Consider the following 11233-nt stretch of genomic DNA (forward strand, 5'->3'; position numbering starts at 1 on the left):
CTCGGGGTTGTGAGATTGGGCTCCACGTTGGGAGTATAGATTGCTTGAAAATCTTAAAAAAAAAAAAAAAAAGTTATCAAATTACTCTCCAGGAAGGCTGTGACAGTCTCTGTCCCACCAGAGTGAAGGTGGAGGCCCTTTTTTCTTTCAAGCAGTATGTCTTTTTTACTTTCATATCCTGGCTGTAGAGGATATGAAAATGAAATACACCCAGCATACAGTCCAGCATAAAGTAGGCAGGTGCTCCCCTGACTGCTGACTAAAAGAATGGATAGATGGATGGATGGATGCATGGATGGATGGTTGAAGAGGGGCAGACAAGTCTGGAGAGAGGGCGCCTAGGTGTCTCAGAGGAACCATTGCCCAGTTCGGTGCCCTACTTGGAAAACTCATTCACACAAGTGTGAAGTGTTTGTTATTTTTCTGCTCTTACCTCAGCTAGCTGCTTGGGTGCTGTCGCCCCTTCTTTTAGGTATCTGCTAAAGCGTCTCCCTCTGAGAGGCCTTCCCTGACAACACTGCAGAAAATAACAATCCCCACTCCACTCTACAACTCCTTATCCCCTTACTCTGCTTTACATAGCATTTATTCCCTCTGACATCTATGTGCTGCTTTTTACTACTTCTATCTTATTGCTCGTCTTCCCTGCCTCCCCTCCCTGCACCCGCAACAGAATATAAACCTCACAAGAGCAGGGACTTTGTTTTGTTCACTCATTTATCCCCAGTGCCAAGGACATTTCCTGGCATTAGCAGGCTTTCAATCAATATTTGGTGAATACGGCATTTATTATGCACTGTTCCAGGAAGTGACGGTGCAGCAGCCAGCAAGACAGAGGACCTGCCCTCAGGGCCCAACGCGAATCCTGCTGGGGGTAGCAGCCAAAGAGCTTCTCCCTACTCTGGGCTCAAGGTCCCTCTGCTTCTTTCTGAGGAAGTGTGACCAGCGGCGACGCCCTCCGCGTCTGCCGGCCACGCCCCCGGCAGCGGGCCCGCGCCGCAGCGCCCCCTGGCGGGCCTAGTTGGCCCGGCGTCCCTGCCGCGCGAGTCGGCGCCTCGCTCGGCTGCGCGCAGGACCTCCCCCCTGGCCTGGCGCGCTGGGAACCCCGGGAGCTCCCGGCCCGTTTCCTGCCGGCATTCAGACACTTCTGCTTCTGCCCCAGGCGGGAAGAGGAAGGAGGGCAGAGGGAGGGCGGAGGGCAGGGCGAGGCTGGCGGGGAAAAGGGAGGAAGGTGGGGTTCTGGCCTCTTCTCCCACCTTGTCATCCGCAAACGTGACTTTTCAAGCGTGAGGTCTCCTCATTTTTGGACGGCCTGGCTTCTTCCCCGGGCCCACCTCGGGTCTCATCTGACCCCCCTTCTCCGCGCGGAAGGAGGTCAGAAGGCGGGGCCGAGGGCTGTGCCAGTGTCCTCCCGGGGACCTGATGTCCCTGCCCGGTACTAGAGTTTGGGGGCTGAAAGCAAGCGGTGCCTATGCATTTGGGTCGAGTTCTACGGGTTCACGGGCACTAGGCGCGTCCCGGCGTGCGCCGCGTGGGTGGACGCCCTGCCCCCAGACCTTAGGGGAAGGCAAAGCCGGCAGCAGTGGGAGCAGAGGTTAGGGTGACACCTGGCGGCCGCAGGCTTCGAACCAGACATACCTTAGGGGTCACTTGCCCGAGGGATCCTGGTTTTGGGCGTCTCTTTCTAGGCCAGCCCCTAAAGCAGATCCTCAGTCTACTTCACTTAGTGGCTGGGAGCCTGGATCTTTGGAAATTTGCACGATTAGGTGGGGATCGGTTTTAAAGAGCTGAGGAATGACAAAACAGGATAGTTCTTGGTGTTGGAACTCAAGTTTCTTGCCTTCGTGGTTGGTGTAGTGGCCCTCCGTAGTCTCCCTCCTCACCCCATCTATATATTTTTTTATTTTTCTAATTTGTAATTTTTTATTTTAGAGCGAGTTAGAGCACGAGCCGGGGAAAGGAGCGGGGGAAAGATTGAGAGAGAATCTCAATCAGGCTCCATGCCCAGCCCTGAGCCTACTGTGGGACTCCATCCCACGACCCTGGGATCCTGACCTGAGCTGACATCAAGAGGCCGCAATCAACCCACTGATTGCTACCCAGGTGTTCCCTATATTGTTCTTTTTATTCTAATCTTGAAAGGGCCTTTGTCATTATAAAAATGATGCATAGTCATTGTGAAAAAAAAAAAAAGGAAAAAGAAAATATTGTTTCCGTTGGAAGTCCTCCCCTTCCCTTGAACATAGGCCTGTGATCCCTGGGAGTGCAGGTGTGCTAGCTCTCTTTCCCTCATCCTGGCAGGAGCCTTCCGTTAAGGGTCAAGTCCACACCCTTCCTGATGTTGACAGGATTGGCCCATCCACCCCAAGGCTGGAACCCTGCTAGAGGCAGCTTTATAGCTGGTGGAGCCCTCCCGCCAGAGGGTGGCAAGGGGCTTCCCCCAAGGTTTCTCACTGTCTCTTTTTGATTAAATTTGATTAAATTTTTTGTCCTTTTTGTCCTTATAAGGTTGTTGCCTACTCAAAGACCATTTTATTTTATTGTAGTAGATTTACCTTAATGTATTATTGGTAGCCACTCTTACCGTGGGTGATTCCCTTTTTCAGTTGATGGGCCAGATCCCAGGTCTGGGGCAGGAGAAACCAAAGGTTGTGGGCCGCTCTCCTGGTTTAGTTATGCTATCCTTGTTTTCTACCTTACATAGTATGTGACTGTATTTGTTTGTTCCTCATAAGCCCACAAAAATAGCCAGTTCAACAATTCTGCAAATATCATGCTCCAAAACTTTGGTGTTCTCTTTCAAAGAGCTGACAATCTGGGCGTGTCATGCAGTTTATTGAGAAAGCCTGTGGGTAGATAGAGTGGGGACAAGTCTGGGTGCAGAGGCTGAGGTTCCCAGAGATTCCCACTCATATGAGGCCTAGAGCCATTGTCTCATGTGGTGGTTCCCAGGTTTTTGGAGTTCATGAGCCTGTGAAGTATCCCCTATAGTTATTGGGGAAACAACACAGACTTGCTTTGGCACATCAGGACATTGGCCAAAACAAATGCTATGATCACTTCAGAAAAGAAGGGGGCGTTTTAACACCAAGAATCTCTAAATGGAAGTTTTTCGTATTTCACTAAGGACTGGTGGAACAGGCAAGGACAGAATGGGTCCTATTGGGCATCTAGGAGCCCTGGATGATTCCCTTCACCAGGGGCTGGCTGCCGTGAGCACCCCCTGAGGCCTTGGTGATCAGGGAGGGACATCCACTCAGAGTGGAAGTCTCTGAAAACGCAGGCTTCACAGTATCAAGTTCCGTGTTTCACGTCCCTGCTCTGTGGCTGGGCACCATCTCTGGACTTTGGGACCTTTGGGACAGGTCTCTGTCTACTTCCCACATTGTTTTGTGGTTCTGACTGCCCACTCAATGACTAGCTGGCTAAGGATAGGCACCTTGATAGACGTGACTGCTGGCAGTCCGGCATAGTGGCCGATACTCAGCAGGTGCTTACAACATGTTTATTGCTGGAATAAAGTATACTCACTTTCCCCCTTTTGTATTTCCAATTAAATAATTAAGGAAGTACTCACTGTAAGCTACTTTAAAATGAGAGAGGAAATGGCTAATTTCATGCTGAGAGAGGAAAAATATTTGTTAGTTTTCCCACAGGCTACTTTATAACCACTTGATTTCCTTTAAGTTGTGTATTTTCTGTTGCGCAATCTACACTCCTCAAAAGAAAGGTACTCATGCCTTTCACTGTCCCACCTTCTAGAATAGGGATTCTTGGGGTGCCTGGGTGGCTCAGTTAGTTAAGCGTCTTTGACTCAAGTCATGATCTCGAGGTTCCTGGGTTTGAGCCCTGTGTCAGGCTCTGTGCTGTCAGCGCCTGTGTGATTCTGTGTCTCCCTCTCTCTCTGCCTCTTCCCCTACCCCTCAAAAATAAATAAACATAATTTTATTTTTTTATTTTTTAGAATAGGGATTCTCGGCCTCACTGCCCATTAGGAGAGTGGGAGGTTAAAATATTGACACTCAGGGCCCTTCCTCTGATGAACAGAATGAGGGTCTTGGGGTGGGGGGGTAAGGTGGGGGCTGGAGGTCTGAATGTTGGTTTTTGTTTGTTTTTTAAATCAGTTTTACCAGCGATTCTAATGTGCATCCGTAACTGAGAACCCATAGCCTAGATGCATCTTTTGGTGCTCTAGCAACTGAGTAAGAGGAAGGGATGAGGTAGGAGGAAGTTATGGACAAGGATAGGAGACTGGGGTTTCAGACCTGGTCCCCTACTTGTTGTGGTTTCTGCGGTTTAAGCCCTTGGTTTTGTCTTTTGTAAAGTGGGGATGATGATGACTGCCTATAGGGTTGTTTTGGGGATTATCTGAGTGCATGGCACTGAGTAACAGGTTGTGATAGTTATTTTAATTACTTACTCAACTAATTTATTTTTGAGTGGGCTCTGCACCCAGCATGGGGCTTGAACTCACAACCCCAAGAACGAGTCCCATGCTGTACCACTGAACCAGCCAGGTGCCCCTGTGATTTCTTTTCTTTTCTTTCTTTTTTTTTTTTTAATGTGTCACTTGTCTAGGTTACGATACCCAGCTCTTTGGTCAAACACCAGTCTAGATGCTGCTCTGTGGTTATTTTTTAGATGTGATTGACATTGAATAAAGCAGATTACCTTTCAGTAATGTGAGAGAGCCTCGAAACAGATGAAGGTATTGGAGGAAAAGACTGCAGTCCCCTCAGGAGGAAGAAAGTCTGCTTCAGACTGCCTTTGGACGTGAGATTGCAACATGGACTCCTGCTGCAATTTCCAGCCTGGTGGTATGTATGCCTTACAGGATTCAGGATTTCAGACTGGCCAGCCCCCAAAATCTCATGAGCCAATTCCTTAACATCTCTCACCTTTTGCACTGGAGAACTTTGACCGGTGTTCCGTAAATAATGGCTCCTGCTGTTATCATCTAACTCAGCAGTGGCTCCGGCTGGTTTGGGTTAAAAAGGCTGCAGCTTTATAGGTCAGGGCAATAGGCATTATTGTGAGGAAGTGATAGCAATGAGCTTCCACTCTGAGATTCCAGTGTGTGAAGTCCAGATGCAAAGATAAACACATGGCACAAAAATCTTTGTGTCTTTCTCATCTGAAATATAGAGGTTTCCCTCAGGAGGGGAGTCCTATGGCATATGGCACAGAGCCCCAGACTTAGGGATCGAGAGGCTTGCCTTTGGCTCCTGGCTCTGTCACCAACTTATTGTGTGACCTTGGGCAAATTCCCTGCCTTCTCTGGTTTTTGGCTTCCTGAGGGACTTGGGCTGTGTGATGTGTAAGGGGCTTTTGGTCGCAGAGCCTCTGAGTCTAGAGTTTCCTCTGGTGCTTCGACTTGCAAAGCACATTTCCCACCAGTTTGTTTACCTGCTGGAGTTTGGTTTCTGCTTCCTAAGTTGTTGCAGGTTGGGGCACTTATATTTATGCTCAGGGGAGAGGCCACATGACTGAACTGTGGATGTCCTATCCTGGCTTGAGAGGATGCCTCAGACCTCACCCCCAGCTGTCCCCAGGCTCCTAGCGGCTAGGAGGCTCCAGGACGTGGAAGAGCCTGGCTCCTATAGGTCCCTGCTGCTGGGATTCTCTTCCAAGTTTATTCACGCACACCGGACTTTCCCTTCCCTGCCAGCGTGCCCTGGAGAGGTCTGAGACCACACACAGAGGACCTAATGCCGTTCCACAAATACGCTGAGAGAAACAGCGCAGCTGTGGTCCTCTTCAAATGATACCGATTCTGACTAATCCCCATTCTGCTTGATGTCAGGGCCCTTGTGACGTTGGTCCCCACACATTACAGCCGAGTTGTTTGCTGTCCCTTTGGGCCTGGCATCGCTGCTGTCTCACTGCCATGCTGGTGAAGGTGGGAACCCCAGTGTAGCCTGTGGCTGTTCCCTCTGAGTCTCTGCCTCCTCCCCAGGGCATCCTCAGGAACATTACTAAACTAAAGTCCGCTGAGCCTTTCCCACCGGTGGGTGTTAAGGGTACCCAGCTCTAACCCTGACTTCAGTGACTTCAGTCTCTATCTGCAGCATGCAAGACCTCAGTTTGCTGCAGAGCTGTCCTGTCCCCGACTCACCAGGGGACTCACCAGGGGACCAGAGTCCCCGACAGTGCTGCCCGACTCACCAGGGGAATTTTCAGAGAACTCATAAGCACATTTCTCCCACCTTGGTCTACTCTGGGCTGCCCCGCCCCCTTGTGGAACTTTGCTGCCTATGAAGTCACTTGAGGGTGGTGGCTCTTCCCTATCCTGGCTATGAGGCTATTTTCAATCCAGGGGGCATCCGCCAAGCCGTCAAAGTGGCAGTCCTCAAGAATCCACAGGGACCGCACAGTTGTGGTCTCTCTGCAGCCGGGCTGTGACCTTGGCAGGGGTAGGAGGATGCTCCCTCTCTCGCATCGGGGTTGCATCTGGTGACCTGGGCACGGATGCAGTACTGCTGGTAGTTGGGGGTTCTTAGGACCCTCCTGATGAAGATTTCTAACTCAGCCTGTGGCTGCATAAGATCCCGACACATATCCGTGATGACCCGACTCCTCAGACAGCCCCCACACGTTAGCCGGGAGTCTGCTGTTTGCAGTGATGGAAACTCAAGCTGCTCAAAAAAATTGTTTTAAAGGAAATTTATTGGGGCATCTGGGTGGCTCAGTCGGTTAAACATCCAGCTTCAGCTCAGGTCATGATCTCAAAGTTTGTGAGTTCGAGCCCCCCATCAGGCTCTGTGCTGATGGCTCGGAGCCTGGAGCCTGCTTCAGATTCTGTGTCTCTGTCTCTCCCTGCCTCTCCCCAGCTCATATTCCCTTTCTCTTTCTCTCTCTCTCAAAAAAAAAAAAAAAAAAAAAAACATTGAAAAATTTTAAAGGAAATGTATTACTTTATATCGCTGAAAACTCATGGCAAGTCTTTAGGTATGGCTGAAGCCATGAGCTCAAACAATGTGGTCAGAACTCAGTCCTTTCTTTTGTGTTGGCTTCAATCAGGCCGACTTTTTCCACTTGGCTGACCCCAAAACTTCCAGGTTTTTATCTTCCTCATAGCCACCAGTCTTGGTGGAAAGGGATCTTCCCTTTGTCTTTAGTCCCCACAAAAGTTCTGGAATTAGGTCTCCTTGGCATATAATTCACTTGCCTGCTACCAAAGCAATCTGTGTGGAAGATGGGTTGAAATCAACATCCTCTCCCATGAGAATAGAGGTGGCCCCATCTGGACCACTGAAATGAGAGTGAGGGGAGGTCATTCTCCCATAGAACATCAAGGTTCTCAGGGCGCCTGGCTAGCTCAGTTGGTGGAAAGTGCGACTCTTGATCTCGGGGTTGTGAGTTTGAGCCCCATGTTGGGTGTAGAGATTACTTAAAAATAAAATCTTTAAAAGAAAAAAAGGAAGGACGTCAAGGTTCTCTTAGAAGAAGAAAGGAGAATAGATGCCAGATAGAAACAATTTCAGTGTGCACCTCCTCTAGGCATACCTGCATTCCTGCATTGAGAACACGTGGGGCTTAAGCTGGTCCTCCCAGCTACAGCTAAATGCCAGTACAGGAGAGGTGTGAGGACTTGTCCAGTAAGAGGCACAGGTAGCAAAGGGGGTGAGAGTTCAGAGGAGAGGGTGAAGGGACTACAGCTGTATCGTAGAGCGATGCTTCTCAAATTTTAACATGCGTGTGAATCGCCTTGGATCTTGTTAAAATGTAGATTCTGATTCAAAGTCTTAGGGCAGTGGTTCTCAACCAGGGGTGATTTTGTCCCCCAGGAGACACATGGCAGTGGCTGGAGACATTTTGGGTTGTCACAGCTGAGGAAGGGAGCTACCGGCATCTAACAGGTAGAGACTACTGTTGAAGAACAAAAATTCAACTCAGTAAGTATGAAGATTTAATAGGCTTTATTAAGTGATTCATGAACCAGGCAGCATTTCATTTAGCAAGAAGAAGGGAGCTCTGGGGGGAGTTACACAAAATTGTGAGTTTTTATGGGAAGGAGGGTGGGGTAAGAAAGTTATTAGTGAAGGAAAAGAGGATTGTTCACAACAAGGGTAGCTTCCCTTACAGGGAAAGAGAGGGAGTCTTATTAGGTGGATTACTTCATCTTCCTTTGGGGGATGGAGAGGGCCTATGTGACATGTTACCTCATCGGTACTTCTCAGAAAATTCCTGACTGATTGGTTGAGACATTTCTTTCTTTTCTGTTTTAAGTTTAGCTGTTGTTTTTGTTTGTTTGTTTGTTTGTTTGTTTTGACAATGACAGAAAGCACAGGGGAGGGGCAGAGAGAGAGAGAGAGAGAGAGAGAGAGAGAGAGAGAATCCCAAGCAGGCTCTGTGCTGCCAATGCAGAACCCAACACGGAGCTTGAACTCCCAAACCATGACATCATGACCTGAGCCAAAGTCAGACGCTTAACTGCCTGAGCCACCCAGGCCCCCCTCTTGGTTGTTTTTTTTTTTTAAGTTTATTTCTTTATTTTGAGAGGGGGAGGAGCAGAGAGAGAGAGTGAGAGAGAGAGAGTCTCAAGCAGGTTCTGTGCTGTCAGCCAGAACCGGAGGAGGGTCTTGATCTCAGGAACCGTGAGATCATGACCTCGGCAGAAAGCAAGAGTCAGATGCTTACCCGACTGAGCCACCCAGGTGCCTGGAGACTTACATTTCAGGGGGAGATTGAAACTGCAGTTAGGTCAGGTAAGCCCCGGGTTTGGTGACTTGGCCTGGCCCAAGTGATGCCATTTTGGTCATATGGTTTTCTTTTTAACACCAGGAATGTTGCTAAACATCTTCCAGCATACAGGACAGCCCTTTACAACAAAGAATGATTTGGTCCCAAATATCGGTAGTGCTGTGGTGATCTGGAGAACATGGAACTAAGGGAGGACTTTGAAGCAGAGGAAATGTCCAAGCAAAGGAACTGAAGGAGGAAAGTGTCTGGTTGATGGGGGCAAGTCACAGGCAGCCTGGCGGCAGGGGAAGGTGCACGCTGATGGAGTCTTAACACTATATATATCCTGGGTTGGAAGGAAGCCCAAAGGTTGCCCACAACTTTGCTGCTGAAAGTGTGCTCCAGAGGATCTGCAAGGGTATTGCCTGTGAGTGTTTTAGGACTGCAGGCCCCACCCTAGATCTTCTGAATTAACACCTGCATTTTCATAAGCTCTAGGTGGTTTGCATGCATGTTAAAGTTGGATAAACACTGGCCTATAGCAACTCCTTGGGATGAGTTGACTAACTAGTTGGTACTTACTGAGCACCGACTATATGCTCAGAATTGAATTAAATTTTTTTTTTTCTTTCAACGTTTATTTATTTTTGGGACAGAGAGAGACAGAGCATGAACGGGGGAGGGGCAGAGAGAGAGGGAGACACAGAATCGGAAACAGGCTCCAGCCTCTGAGCCATCAGCCCAGAGCCTGACGCGGGGCTCGAACTCACGGACCGTGAGATCGTGACCTGGCTGAAGTCGGACGTTTAACTGACTGCGCCACCCAGGCGCCCCTCAGAATTGAATTAGATAGGGTTGACTTACCTGGAGTGCACGTTTGGTTATAGAAAAGCAAAATGAATTTCAGGTGTCAGACCTAATGGGAAGTGCCCTGCCCCATCCCCACTGGGACTTCCCAAAGGGGCACATTTCAACAGTCGGGTTTTGTGGCGAGTGACTCTGTTCCCTTTCTTGGTCAGAGCCGATTGGAGCTGGGGTAGCTCATTTCCCCAGGGCAGCCACTCCAGATGCTGGCCAGGCCAGCAACCTCTCAGGTGGCTTGTCTTGGCAGGATGATCAGCCCCAAACAGAGTCACTAGTCTTGGCGATTGGAATTAGGATTTTCCAAAAGAGGTTGTCAATTTGCAGAGGAAGTGGGAATTGGAGGGGCCTCAGTGGCCACTAAACCCAGGAGGGACCCAGTTGAGAAAGTAGAGACTAGGGGGACATGCTGAGAAGCAGGGAGCCCCTGGGGGAGACCAGGCAGTCCAGGAGAGACAAGGCCAGACCACAGAGAAACCTCTGATCTTGAGGGTAGTCTGGTCTCCAGGCCACGGAATTGAGTCCCTTTTTCTTTCCCCAAAGAAATTTCAGAGTCTAACTAAAACACTATCATTTGACAATTGTCATTTAACTAATTTACTTAAGTCTATAGACATAGGGGCGCCTGGCTGGCTCAGTCAGTGGAGCATGTGACGCTTGATCTCTGGGTGTAAGTTCGAGTCCCACATTGGATGTAGAGATTACTTAAAAATAAAATCTTAAAAAACTATAGACATATTTAAAGAAGAGTAATAATATTCCAAGTGTGCATGGCGGCGGGGAGGAAAATTTCAAATTGCTTTCACTTTAGCTCACATTCATTACTTTATTGGTATATTTCCCTTTAAGATTATGGTGCTAGCTGCTCCCCAGCCAATTCCCCCCTCTCCTTCTTCAGAGAACCCTAATTTTGCTCAGGGATGCAGGTTTAGGGATGCAACTCAAATACTGCAGAGACCCTGGCTCCACTCTGGGCCAGACCCCAATTTGTCTGAGCCAGCCACAGTGGTCTCATTTTTTTGCCAGCAAATAGGAACAAACGTGTGGCTCAGCCTTGGCCCATGAGATGAGCAGGGAGGTCTGCTGAGGGCTTCTGGGAAAGTGGTCCAGACTCCTAAGAGAGAGCCTCAAAGAAATGGGTCCTTTTCCCATTGGACATTTTATTTTTTATTTATTTTATTTTTTAAAAATGTTTATGTACTGGGGCACCTGGGTGGCTCAGTTGGTTAAGCGTCCGACTTTGGCTCAGGTCATGATCTCATGGTCCGTGGGTTCAAGCCCTGCGTCAGGCTCTGTGCCGACAGCTCAGAGCCTGGAGCCTGCTTCAGATTCTATGTCTCCCTCTCTCTCTGACCCTCCCCCACTCCCACTCTGTCTCTCTCCCCTCAAGAATAAATAAACATTAAAAAAAGGTTTATGTATTTTTGAGGAGAGAGAGAGAGAGAGAGAGAGCACATGGGATGAGGGGCAGAGAGACAGGGGGACAGAGGATCCAAAGCAGGCTCTGTGCTGACAGCAGAAAGTCAGATGCAGGGCTCAAACCCACAAACCATGAGATCATCACCTGAGCCGAAGTTGGACACTTAATGCTTAACCGACTGAGCTACCCAGGTACCCCTATTTTTTAAAATTTTATTTTAGAGGGAGACAGAGCATGAGTGGGGGAGAGGGGCAGAAGGAGAGAGAGAGA

Source organism: Lynx rufus, unplaced genomic scaffold (genome assembly GCF_022079265.1).
Source record: "Lynx rufus isolate CCGP_SWC_20201006 ecotype Redwood Valley unplaced genomic scaffold, mLynRuf1.p SCAF_5, whole genome shotgun sequence".
Lineage (NCBI taxonomy): Eukaryota > Metazoa > Chordata > Mammalia > Carnivora > Felidae > Lynx > Lynx rufus.